At 36.4% G+C, this 23,977-nt stretch overlaps 1 protein-coding gene across 1 annotated transcript in view; it reads left to right on the top strand.

Moving 5' to 3' along the window:
• LOC121947680 (protocadherin-9) overlaps window positions 1–23,977 on the top strand; it is a 276,936-nt gene that overhangs the window by 187,890 nt on the left and 65,069 nt on the right. The gene's annotated exons all lie outside the window — the stretch shown is intronic.

Genomic DNA, 23,977 nt, shown 5'->3' with positions numbered 1-23,977 from the left:
GTTAAATAATTGAATAAATTGTTTTTCCTAAAACTTGACATGATTTGAATCCAATCCCACATGCATTTGAGAAGCACAAAATCACTCTCAAAGAAATGCCAGATATCTCCGCTTCTGTTGGCAGAGGAAATAGATACTTTATGATAACATAAAATATTCATTGTCTTTCATGTTTTCCACTCTTAAAAAGTCATATTTTATGTTACAATAAACATTTGACCAAAATAAAATTATCCTTCAATTTAGGTCAGTAAAAAAATGGTTTTGAACTTAATCCTGAGTGGCTTTAAAAAAAGCCTTTAAAAGTCTTAAATCTACCATGGCCTCAGCTGCAGGAATTTAGATGTTTGAAACAGCTACAAAATCTTCACTTGGTGAACGTAGTATGTGTTGTGATGGTGCCTTTTCTTTCAAATGCAATAGGACTTTTCAATTTTCTCCTGGTTGAATGGAGGACGGCAAAATCTGAACATACTTTGTCTCAAAGCGCAGGTTAAAGGAAATGGATGTTGTTTTCAGATTTGGCTTTGGGGAATGCCTAAAACTCCTCGAGCGAAGATGATAAATAGTCATGAAAAACATCAGTCTCTATAAAGAACTCAATGTACCAAATATCATTTAATTTAGAGTCATTTGATTGCTCAAGTAGGTTTCTAGTGGATACACGAGCAGGTCATTCATTTCTCAGTTAATCATCCAGACTTGTTCATTCCTCCCAGGAGCAAACCTGGGCCTCCCATAGGCTCCTCACCTATTTGTGAAACTCATTTGATTTATTTAGAGATGATTTCCCAGTTGGAAGTCTTGGTGCTCAGCTGAAGATGTTAACTTCCCACTATTTCTGGTGGGAATGTACATCTCCGACCCAGTTTTCTCATTTTATCATTAAGAGGTGAAGCGTGCGCGAAGATCAAGCGCATTGCCCCAAGGTCGATGCAAGCTTGCCTGCTGAGGGTGGAGCAGCCAGCACCACATAAATACAAGTGCTGTGAGTAAACTGTGTGTGTGTGTGTGTATGATTTCATACAGACTCTAACTTAGCAGATGTACCCACAGTTGGCAGATGCACTCTGTGTAGGCCTACTGACTCACTGTCTTCACAAATGAATAGAGCTGCACATGGCCCAACCATGTGCGGTTGTAGCACAGCTAACTGACAGGTATTGTTGTGAGTAGAAATCCATCTTAAGTTTGGTTTGTGGGAAGTTAACATGAGCAGGAAAAATGGATAAAAAGCCTAATTTTTGTCTTCTTTTGAGTGATAAGCAAGTACACTATTTTCTGTATTTGTATTTGTTCAGCCAAATGAATTATCTGTATCTGCACATAGAATGGATGGAGGAAAAAATGAAAGTGGATGTGGCTTAAATTGTATGTAAGTGGGACCTAACCTGAAGTTGTTATTTAGCCTACTTGTTTCATCCGATGGTCTTCAGCGTTCAGCTTAGCCTTATGTTTATCCCACCTCTGTGAAAGCAGCTGTCATATGTAGGTTAATAGATGTGATCAATTTATTTCACACACACAATTCAAATAGTTAATGTTTTTTAAAAATTCTGGCTGGAATCTGGATACTTGCAGTGTTTCTTTTCTTCTTTTTTTCTTTTATTGCTAATGCATAATGAGAAAACAAAGCACATGTTTTTGACACTGAAGACCAATATGAGGCAACAGGAACTTTATCAAAATTTGACAAAACAATTATCTTTCCCTTACCTTAACTAAGAGATTTAGTTGATTTAGTAAATGAGTATTGGGCTACTGCATATGTGAAGCATAGTCGTATGAAGCCTTTTGTGGCTCCAGAGAGGACTATGTGAAATCTAATATATTTCCTCCAGTAATGTCACTTCAGTCAGAGTCAGCTCGGACTGAATACCACAAGTCTGAAAATGAAAACAAATCTGGGGTTGTGGAGTTAGAAGGAAATGAGCTTATAAACTCTGTGCCCTGCATCTCTGTCTAAGTTTGCGGCTCAAGGCTGCATTAGCTGCTTTTAGCACAACATATCCAAAACTTTGGTCAAATTGTTGGTGGTTGAGTTTTATTTTGAGTATATGGTTTTGACAATTAATAAGAGTGCTTAGAATCTGAATGGTGAATCTCTAGTTCTGCTGCATCTGTTTTGATCCTTTTTTTTTTTCCTTACCGTCCATCTTGAGTCTGGCGATGTTGTGGAGTTGAAGTGTTAAAAAGGTTGAGTACTCTTTTAACAAGCCACAAGCTTACCATTAAACCCAATTCATTCTTCACTCTGAGAGCAGAAAGAATATGTAGTGAAAATAAATGAAAACCTTGCCAGTGAATATTTTGTAGGTACTTTCAATATGAATGTTGATCAGATGACACAGTCGGGGGGGATTTACACTTCCAATGCATTAGATAGATGGGTAAACTTCAAATGAGTTAATATCCATTGAAATCAGCCAATGGAAAGTAGCTATATATAAAAATTGCTTTCAGAAAACACAGCTTATAATTCCATTGCAATTTCAGAAAGTGTACAGGACAAGTGATTGAAGCCAACAACAATGAACTATGTTACAGTTGTTGAAAGCTGTAATTAAACTATCAGTAATTACTGGCTAGGACTGTTGACGTGCACACGACATTTCATGGCATGTTAGACATTTATGCTATATGTTAAATTTACATATGCAATTAGCTGGGCACATGTCACTTAAGAGCTTCGCTGTAAATGTAAGGGCTAATAAAATGCATGACCAAATGTACAAAAGCCACTACAAATGCCAGTTTAGAGGATTTGAAGGTTTGAATTACTTACAGTATATTTAACTATATTATATGCTTGGAATAAGTCCAATAACATATATTAGTGAATTGCATGGAAAAAAAAACAGTCAAACAAATAATGAAAAACAAAACAAAACATTAGAACAGTGTAAGGTCGGAGTCAGACAAGTGTAGTTACCTCTTAAAACGATTCAACAAGGTGGCACCTGACACTGTATACAGAGTTAATCTACATCACACATTAAATAATATATGAGATGCACACATGTTATAAATGGTCTCTCTGACTATTCTTTATAAATACAAATACATCTATGAGTATTTAGACATATGATGTGTAGATAGAAAGGTTAAAAAAAGAAAAAATCTCTACAAATGCAAATAAATGTGTGCGTATGTAGACTGTGGTGTGTAGATAGGTTGGTTCAGTGAAGCTGCATCAAGTACACAGCAAAATCAAACCTAATCATTTAAATTCTAAAATGCAAAATTTAAAGTAAATCTGAGAAAAAGTCCATACTACATGAGCTCTCATGCATGTAACAGGACTGCGTACCTTGACTATTTCCAACATAAAGCATCCTTTTTGTCCTTAAGCAACGGCAGTCTGTTTTGTTAGTGTTGTTTGGCTGTCAGCAAACTATTAACAGTGACAACAGTGGTCTTTGATCATTGACCTGCTGCTTGGCAGGATAATGATTTTATGTCTGGTGTATGAGCGATGTCTTACCTGCTGGTGCTGTTCTCAAATCTGTGAACTCAGTGGTCCCAGGTTAACCAGTTCTGAGTAAGTCTCTGTCAGACTTGAAAAGCCCTGCTAACTGTGACGCTATGACTCAGTCTGTTGACAAAGGCAAACAGTATCATGAAGATATTTGACACTATTATGTTCTAACTTGAGGTGTAAAATATCTTCTAACACTATTGAAAAAGCCAACATTTTAGAGGAGGACCTTGACAGTGGGTGGTTGTACCACGCGCTTTGTTCAAGGTTTGACAGTAATGTTACCATTGCCTTTTTTTGACATATTAAGACTGTTCAAGAGACCCTCCTAAAGAAATCGAAATTTAAATGATTTATTAAATTATTACAAGTCTGCACTTCTCATTTTTGTGCAAGGTAAAAAAAATAAATAAAAATCAAGGATGTTTCATTTTTCTCTCTGCCTTGATGTAGCAGTGGGATTCACATGAGATTCAGGTTAAAGAGAGAGTTGATAAAATTACTTGTACCATGATAAAATTACGAGTAATTTAAATGGTGTCGGGGGGTTTGGTGATAGTAATTCTGGGGCTGTTTTTGTTAAACAAAAAAAGGTCTTGCTCTTTAACAAAACAGTATTTCTCTGTAGTGATCCCTTTCATACACTTAGAATAAAAATGTGAGCATGTCAGTAGCAAACACAAGCACTTTCATTTGACGTACATCGGCGGTGAAAACATGTTGCTTTATACTGGATCAATTTCAAAAATTGTTGTTTAAATTAGTCACTTAGACACAGAATCATAGGAAAATGAAGTCCAGGCTGAAAATTATTGAACATACCCTCTTATGTTGCCTTCATATGATAGTAATCATTATTTTTGATGTCTTTTTGATAATTGAGGCAGTTGATTTCTGAGTTACCCCCCCCCCCCCCCAAAAAAAAAAAAACATTTGGTGATGTAAGTGACTACAATAACCTTTATCAATGTGCGCATAAGTCAAATTCAGCCAAATTCATGGCAACTCATTACTTGTTTTCTGGGCAGCATCTGCACACCATACCTCATTAAATCACAAACCAAAACACTGTCTAGCCAAACACTCCGGTGTGATTTTCATAACAGACTGCATGTGTCACATTTAAACTGATAATCTGATTCATAAAAATGGCCGAACAACCTCTGGATCTTGGCCTCCTTATCTGTTTTATGTTGAAAAAAGTGAACTTACTAATTATCCTTTATGTAATACATGAGAGTGGTTAGGCTTATGCGTAGGTGTTAGCTTTCATCTGAACTAAGGAAACATACACAGTGTGGGAGTTGTGAAAGTCTGATGTCTAACAGTGTTTTTTGTTATAATGGAGTACAGCAGAGAGAGATGTTTTATGTTTCTTTGTGACTTGAAGATATCCCTGAAGCTTTAACACAATGGCAGAACTGAAGTTTGTAAACAAAACAAAACAAGAAAAAAAATCAGTTGAACATGAGAGTGGAGAAAATAATAATAACAGATGGATGGTAATCAGGGACACAGCAGTTAGTCAACATTATGATAGTTTTTGTGAAGAGAGAAATAAACTTGACAGTAATATATGAGCAAGTCGTATGTGAGCAAATGTGGTTGCCAAGGGGGGAAGACCTTACAGGTCCCTGTTTCCTAATAATGATTGATTTCAAAGGTTAAGAGTTTTTTTTTTTTTTCTGAGTGCATTTTTACGAAAGCTCTTAAATTTTTACACACAATACCCAAAACAGCACTTAGAAGCAGAGGCACGTGCAAGACTGTTAAGAGCCTCTTAACGTTCGCTGTCCATGGTGCTGAAGAGAAGGATGGGTGATTTAAAGCAACTTGCTGTGCTGAATTTTCCATAAACCATATTGGATGTTAAAAAATACATAAAATACAAAGCATAAATGAAAAAGATAAAACAGTAGATACAATCAATCTGGACCAGCATAAGCACATCATGAAAAAGAAGCTTAATTTACAGTAAGCAGACAGCTTCTAGTTTAGCAAGTACGAGAGAGTAAACTTGGTGAGGTCTACTTTGATTGGATTTAGCTGCAGCTCAACATTTCCCTGAAGCACAAATTAAGCCATTCTTTCAAATGAACACTTTTGTAATAGACTCCAAATAGCATCTGGAAATTCTGTCACTGAGAAAAATAACCTGCTAACACAATAGAATGAGATCAATGAAAAGACAGTCAAATAGAAAACATGATTAGGAAAAGTACTATCATATTTGGAGTATAGACAAAAAACAATGGAGTGATTACATTATATAATAATATAATAGATAATCTGTATGCTTAAATATGATTAAAATGCTCCCCTAATGTATTGTTAAAGAAATATGTGAAAAACATTACTACGCTGCGACAGGCAACCACATTCCAAATAATCATTAGTATTAAAAAATGTCATAAATGTATGTAACAAATTGCCATTTATTCCACTACAGATTTTAGTATCATGGTACACTGCAATTCTGTGTGTGGTTTGTCCAATAGATGTTGCCATATCCTAGCAAAAGCCGTTATGAACAATCAAAGTCAAACACTGTAATGTCTCTCTATTTCATTTACAGATATATTAAAAAGTGGCAAATTAGAGTGTGACATGAGTGTTAAAAAGGCTACATAACTGTCAGTTGTTATAGTTTTGTAAAGTGTCATGAAATTATAATTTTATGATTTGCAGCAGACTAGTTTGTTGGCTGGCTGGCTTTCTGTAAAGGCTACTGTCATAGATTACAAAATATCTTTCTCTCTCTCTCTCTATATATATATATATGTGTGTGTGTGTGTGTGTGTATACAGAGAGAGAGAGATGGATATATAGATGAATATATATATTTTTTCTATTTGGCTGGCCATAATTGGGCTAAGACCTTTTTGTTTGTGATTGCATTGTCAGCTGGTTGATAAACCTAGAGGGAATGTGAAGAATGAGCAAAACATACACAAAGGGTTTGTTTGATTTCTGAGAAGTTTATATGGGTGTACTTTCACCAAATGAGGTAACCAAATATTATTCGACATGAGTGTGTCGAGCTGAGTGGTAGACCTCATGGGATGCACTCATTTTTGGCACCAAGATTGCAGTGCATCACTGGATTGGCATCTCCTCACACTCTACCCTGCTTCTCCTCCCACTGTTGCGCAAGACAAGTCTCAGGGCTACCACATCGGCACAATGGAGGAAATAACTTCAATGCCCCCCTAGTAAATACCAGTTCCGTGCCCAGCATTGACATGAAAATACAGTTTAAGACTTAAAATACAAAATGTTGCATTGCAGTTTTTGGTGAGACATTGAGTTGGTAAAAACAAGTGTCTATTTGCAGCTCTTTTTTGGAAACACCCTAAAAATAAGATCTGCAAGATAGGTTTTGGATCAATTTAGCCTTAAGGTGCTTTCAGGTAACAGACACCAGGAGCATCTCTTACGTTCATGCTTTATCATAGTTTACTCTTACTTCAGCGCGTGCCTTACTGTGTAAATACACAAAAATATTGACTTAAAATTGAAGCTTCTGTCTTTATTAAGTCACACTATTAAAAGACAAATCAAATAAATGGTAAGGAGGAAAGTAATAGTAATATGCTAGATATCTTGGAGGACTGCTGCATGTCCCTCTGCAATTATAGAGCGAAGACAGTTTCTGCAGAAAGGACCCATAATGAAGCAAATAAACAACCAAGTCACATACACACCAAACGTATGCAGATTTTGGGATGAAACATAATTCTGTCATCAGTTGCATTTCTGAAAAAAAGAAAGAAAAAATATTACAATTGATTACCAGGCTGTTGAGGTCTGTCAGATTGGTTGTGCATGGATAAGAGTTCCCTAGATTGCGAAGAAGCTGAAATAATACATGACAGGAGAGTGCCCAGAATAAACAGAGAAGGGTGAGATCGGGATGTCATGTTTATTTATAAAACATTAAAAACAGCCATTATTGACTAAAGTGCTATATGAATGATTTAAAGCATTGCATACAAGAAGCACAAGGCAGTAAGACAAAAGGATCACTTGCACAATCACGCATATGCAAATACACACTCGGAAAGGCAAAGGCAAATAGAAATGGACTGTGAGATGAAATTTGAATGAGTCGTTGGAGTGTGCATAACTGATATAATGAGAAAGGTTGTTTATCTTGTCTCACAACAACCCTTAAGCTCAAATCTAGACAATGCAACAACCAAGAGCCCCATGTCTGATGACCTGAGAGTTCTCTGGGTCAAACGGGATCAAAACAAACAGAAATATAATAGATCTGCCTCACAAACAAAAACAGAATCTTAAAATCATTTCTGAGTTGTCCTCAGAGATGAGCGAGGAGAGCCAACAAAACGACTGAAGAGGTTACTAGGTGGTGCCAACTGGGCTGCATTTACATGATGTTCAGTTCTGACTATTTTCCTAAGACAACATTTTCTTTTTGGGGATGCATTTTTACATCTCTAAGAGATCAGACAAATTTTATTCCCTAGTTTATAATCAGAAACTTGCATACATAAATTAATACTGTTTAGACAGAAGCAGCCAAAAAAGAAAATACACATTTTAAAATGACTAAAAAACAGAAAAAAAAAAAAATTAAATTCAAAAAATCATAATTACCTAGAAATCTAAAGTATGTGCATTTTAAAATCATATTATGAATCTCATGTCTCTGTGCACATAACATATTCCAGATCTTTGTCACAGAGAAATAAAAGATCAGAACTGAATTACTTTGACCAAATATTTTCCTTAAAATGTTTTTGGCAGCTGTTTTGTTTTTCTGCATAATGACACATGCCAGGGGTGAAGTGTTAACATCTTTCACTTAAGTAAAAGCACTATAAAAATACTGTGTTAAGTCCTAGAGATGATATTTGAGTAAACAAATGTACGCACAATCTGAAAAATATATTATTTAAGTGCGGTAAGGCAGAAACAAATATGTGTAATGAATCACAGAAATATGTGTTAGTAAATACCCAACTGAATTTATGTTATTAAAAAAATGGCAAGTATAAAAAATTAGGTTTCAAAATGGTAAAAAAAAAATGTGCTGTTTTCTCTGCTCTGAGACACTGGAGCTGTGTCTGCTGAAAGAACTGAAACTATGGTTACTAACGTTGGAGCTTGAAGCAGTAAAGTAGTACATTAGTGTTTCTCCAACTGCTGCTTTTTACAAGCCTTCTTAGCTCTTTCAGGCTAATAAATACAAAAGTGTTAAATGACACAACCATAAATACACAAGCAGAATATCTTTCACTCACGCACCTTTTAGTTGTTTTAGCCTGAATCAGGTACTTGGACCACAGGTAGTTACTGCTCACTGCTTTGGGCGTGTGCTTTGTGCTGATGTTAAGCTAAACAAGAATCTGTTGTCACACAACGGCTCTAATGACATGTGAATGTTACCTTGCAATGGCTCCTTCCTCATTGATATATAGTGAAGGAGGGGTTATGTTAAAGATGACACCAATGCATCTCTGAACAGGCTTTTAGGTCCACCCAAAAAATCCTAGACCCAGAAATGTTGAAAACCAGTTTACAGTTGTAAATCTATGATGCAGTACTACAGTTCAGAGTCTTTTCATATATTTTTGAAAAGTATTTTTCAGCATTTGTAATATGTTTGGAAAAGAAATCGCTGATTTTGCTTCACCCGGACTTTAAATTATTCAGCGCAGAAAAAAATCAGTCAATGAAATAAATACTCAATGGACAGAATTAGAATGAGGGAAAAGTGGCAGGTAATCATGAACTTTTGCCAGTTAATTTCCTAATAAATTCCTAATTGTTTCAGCTATGCTTGTATTTGGTTCATATGCAAAATATCACTTTTTAAAGCAACTACTATCCAAAGTTATCAAATAATTGTAATGAAGTAAAATGTACAATATTTTCGTCGTGCAGTGGAGTAGAATAAACAAATGATGTGAGATTAAAATGCTGAAGTGAAGTAAAGAAAAATAACTTGTACTGATGTACAGTACTTTAGTAAATGGACTTAGTTACATTCAGCCACTTATAAATACTAAATGAATATTAATATAATATCTATATATATGTAGGCCTTTGGTGTGTGATCATTTTCACATCTTCTTTTCTAAATCATTGTATTAACCCTCCTTCTTACCAAAACACTATTTGTGTGGCATTATAGGCCCATTAACTGGATTCAGAATTTCAGAGTATGACATTGATATTATAACAAGTAGATAAATCCAAATAATTCAGTTGCTGACTTTTTTTACTTAAGAGTATAACATTTAATATTATGTGTAAAACTTCAATTAATCTTAGTCATTTATTTGAGATGGTTTATTATTCATGCCTTGCTTTTCTTCGCTAATCACACTGAAAGTTTGACTAATGTCCTATCTTTAAATTAGCTTTTGAGCAATGTGGTGGCATGGGAAGAAAAGGCTTTTTATCATTTATATATACTAAACATAGCCTCTGCCTACCATCTAAACAGCCAGTGATGTTGCATGTCATTTGCTGTGATAGGGCGATTATCACCATCACTGACAGTATAAATGAAGGGGAGGAGAACTCTCTTTTTAAACAATTTTTCAAACAACAGTTTTAAACATCAAAAGTGATTTTCAGAAAGTCAGGACATGGCAGCATTTGTGTTTCAAAAGCATTACAAAGTTTGTTGTTTTTGACACCGATGTGAATAGGCAAAGCAATCTAGAACAAGAGACATGGATAATTAAGCAATAAAGTTACTTAAAACAGCATATTGAACTTGCGACTATGTTCATCGAAGTTAACAACAAGAACAACTTTCTTAGTCGTTTGCTGCATGTGGCTGAAATCCCAGAATGGTCTCTGTGCAGGTGGGAAAAGAAGCGTGGATGGAACTGGAAGAAATAAGTTGTGATTGAAGTGGTTGGCAAATTTTGACTGGCAGAGCTGGTTGTCCTGTAGCTGAACTGTCTTTGTCTGTCTGTCTCCGGAGCACTTTTCTATAGAAAGTTCTATAGAATCAAGGTATCCAAACAAATTCAACCTAACAGTTAAAGTCATGAGCAGTAATGTCCTAAACAGCCCATTTGCATTGTGCTAGTCATTGGGCCTGAGCTGGAGATTGGGACTGGGATTGTGGGTAAAACAGTAACCTAAAGGAGGAAACTTTGATGGGACCCAGAAGTAATGCAAGAAAGGGAAGATATAGAATTTCAGTTCTAAATGATATTTGACTGACAGAGCATATATCATGCCACAGCATCTTATTTCGTGGTAAACATGGATCTACGTCAATATCTAAATTATTGATCATTTTGGGCTCTTGTTTGATTTTAATCAAATTAAGTCTTAGCATTCAGAATATGAAATCTTATTGCCAAATTCAGACAGTAAATCCAATTTTAAGGCGTGTGACCTGTTAAAGCTAGTTATAAGCACCTTAGCACCATGCATTTAAATATGAATGTTTAACATTAAACTTTTGCCAGTGTGGACATGCTACAGATTGTTGGCTCGTTTAGATTCTCCACCATTCAGTCGTTCAGTTCATGTAACAGAAACCATTAGCACAAAAGTATAATTTATTCAGATTTACCACCAAGCAAGAGACACACAAAAAGGGCTGCCTCCCCACCTTTGAAGTGGTCAGAAAGTCTGTGTATGAGTAATTTCCTCAATTATTTATTGTTCTTCAGTCTGTAAGGGTCCATTGATCAAAAGACTGAGTGTTTTTTCATAAAAAATGAATCTAAGTTGTGACTATTGTCATGTGAAGTCCATTGCTAATTGAATGCTAACTCCCTTAAACAAACAGCTGCAGTTCTACTGACATAAACAATATTACAGCGTGTTGTTTGGTATGCTTGATTTCTTTACCTCACTGGCTACAAAATAGAAGTGTCCCCAAGCTTTTTAATGTATTTTTTAGTCTGGGACAGCCACTAGTGTGCAGCATGTTTAGAGGGCCAACGGGCTCTGCCATGTATCTTTGCAGCCTCTTAAAATGGCTTTGTGACTGTCATAATGTAATGTGACATATTTTGTTTAATATTTGGAGTACAAGAACAACACTGATACCATTGAAAAGCTTAGAGTATCCTCTTTCAATAATGTCTTAAAGTCAAAATGTGTTTCTAGGCTAATATGATTGAAAAGGCAAGTCATATACAGTATAAGAAAGCATGGCAATGGTACAGGGCTTAAAGAATTGAAAAAAAGCATGACCAAGATTTTGTTGAGTCAGCTCCATGGTATGTAAAAATAATAGTATTGATCTGATCTATTTACCAATCATGTACTTCTCTAAAGCTGTTAGACCTTCACTGCTGCAGCAGCACATCACATATTCAAGTGTCATTAATTTCTGGATTCACTGCTTTGGTTTATTTAGTTCCTCACTATCATATTGATCCCCACTTCAATTCACAAAGCATTTTACAATGTTTCTGCTTTTCCCCTCAGGTTAGTCGGACTGCCTTTTAGTGTTAACAAGTAATTTAATTAATTAGCCCTGCTTTCTCAATTTATGACAGAGGAATGCATTTGGCACTTCCTTAATTTGAAGAAATATCTGCAGTTACCAAAACCAAGCAGCCAGATCACACCGTACAAATGTTGTATTGCAGAGGATTGTCAAATTAAAGGTTTTAGATTTCTTTTTCCTTAAAATGTAAGATATATATTTGAACTTAACCAAACAAGTATGCCTACTTTTCACTGAAACTTTATATCATATAATTTTCATTTGATAAATAAGTGGATAGCTTTGATGTAAGAAGTAAAACTGCAAAAGAAAAAAAAGAATACATTAAAAAATATTCTGACTGCTATGCTTCTGACGAAGCCTTGTAGCTACATGTTTAAAAAAAAGAAAGAAAGAAAATTTCCATTTCTGAAGATTATTATAGGTAGACTACCCCGACTTAATTGAAGGGTTTATGGAAAGTTGTTTTTTTTTTAAATTGAAATATATCTCAAAAGAATCTGAAATATTTAGCTAAATGAATGAGTGCAGAACACATTTTGTTGCCAGAAAAAATGGCTAAGTCCCCTTGTCAATAGCCACAGTGTCATATAATTTGTCAATTTATCTGTTGAAGTGATGTGGTCAATCACCATATTGTAGACTATTAAATGTCTTAAATGATAAACCGTAGGAAGCTCTAAAACCAGTGTCAGCTATTATTGCATAAGTCACTATTCTGGGGTATACGGCAAGCAAATAATACTATGGCAAATCATCCTCGTACTCATTCATAATTAAATCACCTTTAAGGTGAATCAGAAGTGAGTCAGTAAACTGCACCTCTACACCTCATTTTGTTGAAACATACAAAAGGGAATTTGTTATTCATTTATTTCTTTGTGTTTGTCAGTCATCTATTTTTTCCCTAAAACAGAAGATTATTGTGGGCTACTACAGACATTTCTTTGCATATCTGCTGGGTATTGTGTACTGTAAATGCACCTGCAGCCCCTTGGTTTGTGAAAAAAAGATTTGATTTTGGGTGTCTGGATGCTTAAAAACTGCAAATTGTACAGTTGCAGTAAAAACTGCTCGTGTTTTTCTGCCTTCCCTTCATGAGATGGCAAATTAAATGCACCCTTCTTCACCCTTCAGTGTGTACCGCTGGTTTTCTTGGTACATTTTTCATCATCTTGGCATGTCAGAAGGACTGTCCTCTCCAGACAAAACAGCAGCTCTGGGGACTTTTTTTCAAATGTCTTAACCTGGCAACCTATGTCCAGTCACCCATATCATGACTGTCCTCCCCAGTAAACTGACAGCACCGGTCGCACCCTGAACTGGCATCTGTTTACAAGTTTATAGCTGAAGTAGGAATTGTGTGACATTGTAATACTGTTGAGAAATCAGGGCAAAGGTCATGATGGGCATGGACAGGGACTGAATTTGACATGGGAGACCTGCGTTTGTGTTTTGGACCCCTGCAGTTAGTTAATTCCATTAATTTATTCATTGGCAGAGCAGATATGAGTCTACATATAAATTGATTTATTGATGAGCAGTTGGTTAACCCTTTGAAACCAGGACCAATATCAGTTTTCTTGTGCTGTGTTCAGATGCCTTTCACAAGCAATTAAAATTTTTGAAACCTGAGAAAACTGATGAGATTGCTTTCAAAAAGATAGGGAAAAAAGGCAGGGCGCTAAAACAAAACAAATGTCCTGCAATTTGCAAGAAATTAGCAAGGGGTGACTAGCAAAATAACATGAAAAAAAAGATGAAGAGAGTGAAAATGATTATTATTATATTGTTATTATAACTTATCAAGAAAAACTGGGCAAAAATATGCCCAGACATATATTGAGATGTCAGGTTTCTGTCAGGTTATTCTCTTGTTTGTTTTTACTTTACTTTTTTTGTGTGGTGATTTTAAGGAAATTTTAGAAATTTACTCTTTACTTTTCTCGTATGTTATTGAAAGGAGGCACAGCCGTTTGTTCGAGTTTCAAAGGGTTAAGTGTTTATTTTTGTACAAGAGTGCTGGAGCTGTTTCTTTCATAATGATTAATTTCTTGCAAATCCAGGCATTTTTTCAAGGATTTCCTTCCTTTTCTTAGTTGCAGGTGTCTGGGCAGGTAGTCAAGTGCTAGTTGAACTGTATCTTGAAGATGAATGATGTCAACAGGAACATGGTTCACCAAAATGGTTGGTTGCACTATTTATGCTTGGGAACACTGACAGAGCACTGACAGCAACAGTGGAGGAAGCACGTGGGGGACAAGGGGTGAGTGGACGAGGTGCTTGTTGAAATAGCACAATGTGACTGCGAGAGGGGAGCTGTTAAGAGGCTTGGAGGAGAGGGACAAAATGCTCAGATGCAAGATTGTTATGTTCTCTACCATGAAAATGGAACCACTTTAACCATTAATGATTGATGGACAGGAGATGATGGATAACTCCCTGGTTGAGGTATTCTGCTCCATCCCATTCTGCGCTGCTTTTGTCTGAAACATCAAAGCATCTTTTCATGTCACAAATCTGCCAAGTTTTCATATCAAAAAGCAAATTACTCTTAAATTTGACTCTAAAACGGCCAAAACATGTTTAGCTAGAATGTGGAGGTACTGTGAGATATCACAATTACACTGATGTTAATCACTAGCACATGTCTGGCCATTAGGACTAAGTATTAAAACACTTTCATGATGTTGTCTCCATATTTTAATAGAATTTTGGCTACTCACTCCATCGCAATATTGTGAAAATATGCTTGCAGACAAGCAAGATGGTCACAGTGCCATGTTTTTTATGATTGTTAATGCCAAATTTCTGGTGCTATATTTCCCAGGCGTCCCAATTGTCTCTTTGTGGCAGAAAAGATTGGCAGCTTCTTCACTGCATTTTACCTTTGTGCCACCAGGCTTGTTGTCATGGGGAATGCTGGATTACTGTGCCACACAAAACAGGAGCTGATTTACTTTGCAACTGACTGTATACTATGCAACTTCCACTATTTGGTGAAGAAATGTGTGATTCTGTAGGCTGTGATGAGACCAGCATTTATTCCTATTATGAGAGGTGCAAATAAGCATTCATTAGCACCATCATAGTGACTTAAGTTGTCACTGAACAGGTTATGACAGATGTACATAACCTTAAAGCAAATGTAACTTAAGCAAAATAGATATACAAAATATAGCAAGTTGCAAAGCCGCAATTGATTTCATGGCAGTGGGGAAATTGTTAGTAATGTACAGAAAACATGAATGGACACAGGAAGGCGACTAGCTTATAAGGGTGTTTGTAGCACTCACGGTGGGAGGATTGATTCAGTGGAAGCAAATCATACCTCTGCAGGCTCAGTATGTATCAAACTGAAGAATGAAAGGGCTAAAACTATTTGGCTGTACCTTTGCACTACCACATACACTCAATATTATATGTTATTTTCAATTTGTTCATTGAGAGCTCTCCAATGAATGATAGCAGTGCAGAGAGATGTGTTTTTCAGACTCCATCAGATTTCCGTCAGATTCCATCAAAGCAAATGAAAAACAGAACAAGGCCCCGGACAGTGCTGGAAAGATGGCAGCTCTTTTATTATTTTTTAAATGTATTTATTTTGATTGACGGTATATTGGAGGTCATAGTTTAATTATTTCAATTTCCTATTTTGATTGTGTTGTAGTATTGCAATCTATATGTTCTCCAAATTCATATGTCCCTGTATATTCATATGTCTTATATCTTAAGTTGACACTGCAGACAACATGACCTTCCCTTCATTTCTTATAGGGCTCAGCACAGAAACTTGTCAAAACCGAGCTGACCATTTCCGTTTTGGCTTTTTCTTTACCAATTTGACCTCATTTTGTCAGTGTTGGAAGATGTATGCAGATTCTTTACTTGAAGTATCCCTGTGGAGGTTTTGTTTCTATCTCTAGTAGCCCTATGGAGCTGTTTTTCTATGAGCAGTTCAGATAACACACTTCTTCACTGATCCTTGGGTGACGATAACTTGCTAAAATATGCTGAAATGCAGCAACAAAGGCAGGAATAAGAATGCAATCTATTGGACATGGATGTTAAATAAATGAATTGAAATACTAAAAATATTAACTGTGAAAATGTTTTGTGAGGAAGGAAATACACTTGACACATTTGATAGATCTCAAGAATCACAGTCACGATCAGGAAAGGATTTATTGCCAAGCAGGTTTTCACATACATGGAATTTGCTTCGTATTTTTGGTGCATCCATTAAACATATCAAGAGGAACAGAAATAAGGCGAAGTACTGCAAAGCTCAAGAACATAAATATACAATTGAGATAATTACATAAAAATATATCCGAGTTACTTTTAAAAAGTACTGTGTCATGACAAACATGTACAATATAACAGTTTCATACGCACAATGCATTTTGGTGAGTAACACTAAATGCAAACACAACTTTTGCATTTTGACAAGAAAACTCAGAGACTGTCTTCCTAAATACTGTCAAATTGTTTTTACAAGCAGAAATTATGACCCAAATTTTTCAGGTTTTTTTAGGTGTGACCTTTATTGGTTGTGACAATTTTATGGGCGCAAAAGACAAAGTCAGGCAACAAAGTACAAAGAGCGAGAAAGTCAAATAATGATGGGAAGGAGGGGAATTGGATCGGTCCAATGAGCATTTGACTTTCATACAGGAGACCAGTGTTCATGTCCCGTGTGAAAGCAAAACACGATGTAGAGATATTTTAGTATTTTAGGCCGAACCATGATTTTTTTAAAAACTTGTTTCCGTTGTCTCCTCCATAAACTGCTGAAAGTCTGATTCAAACAGCTGACTGTTGGAGTAATACAGTGCACGGCACAGTTAGGCTCCTGTGTAGGAAGTAGGAAGTTAAACGGTTGAGAAAAAGTAGCGCCAAATGAAAGGGCTGTGTGACAGTGAAGTAAATACTCTAAATATAGCATCCACGTAGACTGATGTAGATTTTTTTTACCCCTTTAGGTAGGTCTTTTTTATTGTGGCTAAAATACATTTAGCTGTCGTTGGGGTGCAAGTCCCATCTGTTTCTGTAAACAGAGAGGGCTCTGACCACCATCTACTGTATGTAATACACTGACTATAAATAATGTCTCATAGACCCCCCCACTTCAGTTTGCCATTTGCACAGTGAGCTGCTTTAGTTTTTTACAGGCAAAATATGGACATATACGATTTCTATGGTTTTCACTGCAGTTGGATAAATGTTCTAATATTGGGTAACAAGGAGAGAGTTGAAAACAGTTGGAGATACAGTATGACCATTAGAAAAAAGACAGAGTGCAGAGCAGCACAGGCTTGTGAGTGGGCTTGGGCTGAAGGTATGTACATTCTCTCATGGGCACAATCACTCGCAGTCAGTACTGGCTTTTATAAAGTACACCGCCATATGTTGGAATGTAGGCAGTGACTTAGAACACTTTTGACTTCCGTTGGACAAGAAGCAGACTACAGCACTCTGGATGAGCTGCAGGGGTAGAAGAAAGTACTTTAGTGTCACAGCCAAGAGCATGTTGCAGTAATCCAGACATTAAGGTTGTGGCCATGATGTGATCCCTCTGCAACCAAGTTAAGAGTAGGAATCTTGATGCCTATAGCAAATGAGGGATAGTTGTTTAAATGCTTGTCCACCTCTGGGTACCAGTAAGAAGCATATAGGATACATACATATATATGCGTTTATGTCTAATCATTAGCAACAGGTGAGGGCCATATATATATATATATAGCCCTCAACTGTTGCTAATGATTAGACATAAACGCATTGACAATACTGAATTTATACTGCTTCATACTGACATGTTTAAATTCAAATTTTACTGCAGTACAAATATTTTTAATACATGAGGAGAAAAAAGAGGACATATGAACAAGATTCAAGTCTAGGAAGACGTTTTCTACAACAATCAAGTATTCTCTAATTGCGTGTGACAGTGTAACACTTTGTAATCAGTAATATCTTCAAATTGACGTGCAAACACTGCAAATACTGTGTATCGCAAACTAAGTGAAAAGATATCTTGCCTGCATTACACTAATAGCATATGATAAGAGAGGAATGTGGGATATTACATTGACAAAAGAAAACAATGGAACCTGCCATTGTTAAGCAACTAATTAGGGGGCGGACAGTCAATTAAGCGTGTACATTTCACATGCACTTTTATTTAAGTATAGTTGTCCTGGCAACATAAAAGGCTGCAGTAAGACAATGGCAGTCTCATTAATAGCAGGAGCATAAGAGTCAGGGTTCCTGGGGCTCTGAATGTTTTCTTGAACGCTGAAAAATCATTTAGGTTTTTGATATAGCTTCAACTTTGCGTCATTTAGACAATAATTTTTGTCCACATTGTGTCCTATCTTACTTTGCTTATCCTTAAAGAAGTGAAATTGAGTAAAGGTTTTTCTATTGTCCTATTATTTAACTCAGAGTATTGAAGACCACAATTACCTTACATTCTTGGGAATTTGTGGCAGGTTGATTGGAGCGGCAGCTAATTTTTATGTGTGCCATTGCGGTTACAACTGTTGTATCTAACTTACACATAAACTTCCGTATAAACAAATCAACTTGTGGCAAGGTGCAAACTCACTGAGGTGAGGTTTTTAAAAGTAGTAGTATGGGTATAAGTAGTATGTTTTCAAATTAGCACTCCATTATTTTTAATATATACTCTCAAACTATTATTTTCCTCTTTTTTTGTTGCCATTAATTGTATATTTGTTGAAAAAAGTACTGTAGTTATATGTATTTTGACAAAGTCAAAAGTCAGAGTTGGTGATTTTTAGGACAGTGGACTAACTAACTAGATGACTAATGAGAGTTTTATTTTGTGTCTGTTGCGTTTGAATGAAGTGCATTTTACAAAATGTTAAAAAGACAATAAAGCTAAAGTAAGTCTTAGTTTGGCAAAATAGAGAAAAATGGATTCATGTACAGTTGTATTTCTCTGTTTAACAAGGAAGAAGGGTGTACTAATAGGCCAACACAGTAATCTCAAACTCAAACTGTGATACACTTTGCATCCTTGCTGACCTGTGCTGTCACTATAACAACAAACAATAGCCATTTTCATTTGTACCCGAGCCCTTTAAGAGACCATGGCAAACAGGTCAGTGTTGTTTCTATTCATTCTGTTTTTCTGTTCTTACCCCATCCATATTATGTAACTAAAAAAATAACAGCATCAAACAATTGTTGCTTCTTCTTAGGTGGCAGGAGTGAAAATGAGTCATCCTCAACATTTGTCGTGTTATGATTTCAAAATGAGCAAGACAGTTGGAGAACAGTCAGATACAAAATAGGATGTAGGCTCATCAGAATGATTTTATTCCTTAGCAACTATTATGTTTTTCCTCAATGTTGCACATATTTTTAATATATATAATCTAAAATAGCTTAAAACAATAGTGCATATAGCTGCAGTATAAAAGGTTTGGACTGAGCCCCGAATGTCGACAAAGTCTGGCCCCATTCCTGAACAGAATGTTTAATCCACTGTCAAAATGAAGAAAAAGTGGTGAAATACCAAAAAAGGTCACGAGAAAAACACACAAACATCTTAACCATGTGTTCAGCACTATTCCACAGGTTGTGCTGCTGCTGAGACCCTCCACACAGACACATCTTTAAATATCCTTAGGCTACCGTGCATGTGTTTTGAATGCACCCATAAAGCATATGTTACAAAGATGTTGCCAGCACTATAACTGTCTGATTTTATTGTTGCGTATTTATCCATAGAAATACATGACATGATGTCTTTTATGAATGCTTTATTGCTGAAATTAGGACAATTTAAAAGCATTCTCTCAATTGAATAAGAGTAACAGACGTGTCTACTGAACTCTGTGCCAGCAGCTTTGTTGTTTCTGTAGTACAGATGCCCAGCAATTGACTATTCAGGATAAACAAATACCAGGCTGTCACTCAGTCTGGCAGCCATCCGACCACCTCAGTCACAGACAGCCAGTGATGCCAGTGAGATGGTGGGATGCCAAAACAGTAGATGGATGTCACAGATCTTTTGACTACAGCTCCATGCTGCAGTGACAGACCTCGAGTACCTGTTTGCATATGCTTTAACTGTATATCAAAGTGATAAATCAGGACGGAGTTTCTTGAACTATATATTGTCAAGTTTGTTTCTGTCCAGGAGATATCTTCTATCAAAAAGTTTAGTTCTGAGTTATTTTTTCTTGCCAACAGGAGTTTGAGACAGGCTGCTTTACCCTTGCCAATTCTGTGCACTGTTTTCTTTAGGGAAATTCTGAGGGATGATCTATGCATATTCGCAGTTTAAACTCCATTTAAACCCAGTTTTGCTGTATGGGAGGAAGTGTGTGTTTCTGTTTGTGTGTTCCTTCTGATACCTAAATCCCATTGTGTGAAGAGGAAGTAGCAGGGTAGAGTAGCGAGGGCCCCTGACCAAGCCTGTGGGTGGGTGGCATGGATTCATAAATCAGGGAGCAGTGTTAATCTCTCTCAGGTATTGGAAAGCCAGCCCTCAGTAAATATGTTGCCCCAGGATAGAATGGGGTTTAAAGGATTTCTGTCTCCAAAGAGAAATTAGGCAGGAGCTTCAGAAGTGAGCTAAATGGAAATGCTTGCTGGAGCATACAGAGAGAGCAGGGTGCTGCTGTCAGCTAGTAAACATCGTCTCAGAGTAGCCTCAGTCATTATCGTGGCAAGTCGGTGCCAACAGCCAGGGTGAGCAGACGGGTGGGCTGATGAAGAGCATCTTCTATGCTGATGATTAGTCACAATAGGGAGGAGAAAAATCTGAGAACTGTTGGATTACGCTGTTGGGAATGAGAATTATGTGTGCTATAAGTTAATTGGCTAATTACAGTGAGTTACAATTACATCCCACCCACTTTGTGCAATGGGATTTTTGGGGAGATAAGGACTAACAAATTAAGACAGTGTTATCCAAATTCTGTTTTTATTAATTTAGTTTGCTTTGTAATTGTAAAGGTGGATAATAATAAAAGGAACTAAAGTTTCACATACTGTAGATTCTTTTTTTAGGAATTGCAGGATGATTTTTAGAGAGCCCTTGTAGATCATCTTATTAGCCATTGTCATATGTATGAATAGGTTTAAATAGCGGCCTATTGTAGGTATTTATAATAGCCTGTTTCCAAACCTTTACTTAGACAATCCAACAATCTAGTTATCCATTCATTCATTTTTGTCTGCTTATCCGGGGCCGGGTTGTGGGAGCAGCTTGTAGAGCAAAGTACTCCAGACTTCCCTCTCCCCAGCAACGCTTTCCACCTCCACCCGTTTCCAGGCCAGATGAAATATGCAATCCCTCCAGCATGTTGTGGGTCTGCCCTGGGGCGTCCAACCAGCCGGGCAGTAGGCAGGGGCAGGGACCCAGACGTGCTGACCTCTGGCATCGTGGACTAACTCCAACAATCTAATAGCACAAATTGGATGGAATAATTCCCCCAATTTCTGTAACATGAAACCAAAAAGATTGCCTTATTTTTGTTTTTTTGGGAATATAACAAGGATGCAGAGAAACATTTTCATTCTGTCATTATCTGCAGAACATGAACCAAAAGCATATCATATTTTTCCCTATTACTTCTGTTCAAACTCATGTATAGTTGCTCCAAATGTGGCTCTCAGAGATATTCTGTGTGTACCCCAAACATGACATAAAATTCATGTATCACATTTTAATCATCTACAGTCAGTGTCATACTTTTACTTTCAATAGCCGATACCGGTTATACACTATTTGGCTACTGCATCACACTGCTACTCTCTTACAAGCATCTGTGAGGTTAGGGATTATAATTTGTGGAAAGTTACTGGTTGTACAGCAGTTAGTGGCCCTTAGCAGGATTTTGGGTGGAATGAGAAGTGTGCATTTTTCCTGTGCGGCCGTCTTCATGTGGTGCATCCCTATTTTTAAAAAAATGATTTTATGTTTGTTTGTTTGTTTGTTTGTTTGTTTGTTTGTTTTTTTTCTGGCAAGTCAAAGCACTTGGTCAACAAGGGAAAGATTATGATTTCATATATTGAAAATTCAACACTGATTTAGAGACAGAGATACTTTGACTTTTTTTTATCCTTCCCCAAAACCAACTATTATAATACTATGTTAACAATTAAAGGGGGTGGGGAATAATTCTTGGTAAATAAAAGATCCATTTCATCCCCCTTTTTTTCCTTACCAGCTGGTTCCTATTAAGGATCATGCGTAGAGCTGGAGCTTATCTCATCATCTCAGCATGCATTTGGCAAGAGACAGGATGATGAGGCAGGAGGCTATCACAGGTTGATATAAAAAATAAGAATACAAATGAAGACATTTACAGCCATAACATAATTTTAAGCTTTCAATGAACTTAACCCGCATGTGTTTGGGTCATATGAGGAAACATGGAATCAATGTTATATTCATAAAATATTTACTCTGATAGGTGTAGGTGGATTTTTTTTTTAAATAAATTATACTTCTAAGAGTAGTAGTGTTTTTGCAGAATACTTATTACTCCAACACAAGTACATGTGTAATAAAATGTAGTTCATTATATTGGGCTACACACTTCATGCCACTTTAATTGATACATTAAGAGGAAAATAATGCTTATATCCAGCTAGGCTGACATGCATGAGTCATGTGAAATTATTCTTACTTCGAGAACATGCTATGATTTGAAATGATACTGCTGTGATGAAGTCATAATAGAAAATGAGAAAGTGAATACTGTGGCTTTCCGTTGTGATGGAGAAACCTTGATTACCCTTAATTTCCTTATAATTTCTTAAGAAAAAAAACCTTAAGTGATGTGTTTAGTTTGGGGCAACCTGCTAACTTGTCTGAGCTCCTGTCAGAAATATCTGCTGCATATACTTTGGTTTTAATATTTTATGATGGGTCAGACAAGCGCAGAGGGAGCTATAATAGTGAGGGTATGATGAAAATGTTGATGAAATTGTTGAAAATCTTTTGATGATACATGTAATTTGGGCAATTATGGATGTGATTTTGATTATTAAAGGAATACTTAAAACATTTTGAGAAATGTGTTGTCTAACAGAAAGATAGATGAAAAAATATGTATCTCTTTCATGTCTGTTGGTTTAACACAGTGTTACATAGCATATTTAGCAACAGTACAAGAAGCAGGTTAAGTTTATTCTTTCACCACAGATGGACTCAATACAGATTTATTAAGACTTGTTTCTGTTGGTACGAGCCAGTTTCTATAGTTATGACCTTCAGGAAGATAGATTCTGAACTACAGACTGTGAATTGTTTATTTACTAAAGTGGACAAGATTGGATGATCAGCATGTTCATCATTACAGAATAGAACTGGTATCCTTACATTTAGTTTGTGAATAATGATTCTTTCGCTTTTACTAAGAGTCTGCCATCAGATGTTTAACCAACATCTTGTATCCAACATCTGGCACACTTGTTGCCATGGGAAACAACACAAATCTTCAGAAAAACAGGCACACATCTACATTTTATTCTGTTTTAGTGCCCAATGTCCAAAAGAAATTCTATTTCTATCCAGGATGGGAAAGGCACATTTTCAACAGGAGACAATGTCGCTGATGGGTGTGACAAGCATCACAAGCAAGAGGGAAAGGGCTGGCACAGCTGCGATTGCTTCTTCAGTCTTGTCAGGAAAAAAATCCTTGCTAAACTGTTATTCCTATCACAGAATGTTACCTGGAAGTTACTTTAGAGAAGAAATTAGAGATACAAAGTTTGATCCTGTAGACATCATTCGCTTACGTAAGCAAAATTCAGACATGGAAAATATCATTTGAGCTTTATACGTTTCTAACAATAGCATCATGTTGAGAAGCAATAAGAGAAAATGACACAAAATAAACTCTATGAAACATATTATATTCCTCTGTCCTGTACAGAAATAGTTACAGCGCACACCATAACTCCCCTAGAACTACACATCGTTTCGATTCTGTTTGTGTAGCATACAAGATACAATGTGTTAATTAGAAAGCTTTGGAGGTGTTGGTGCGTGT

This window comes from Plectropomus leopardus, chromosome 1 (assembly GCF_008729295.1).
Source record: "Plectropomus leopardus isolate mb chromosome 1, YSFRI_Pleo_2.0, whole genome shotgun sequence".
Lineage (NCBI taxonomy): Eukaryota > Metazoa > Chordata > Actinopteri > Perciformes > Serranidae > Plectropomus > Plectropomus leopardus.
This window is presented reverse-complemented; position numbering and strand designations above follow the sequence as displayed.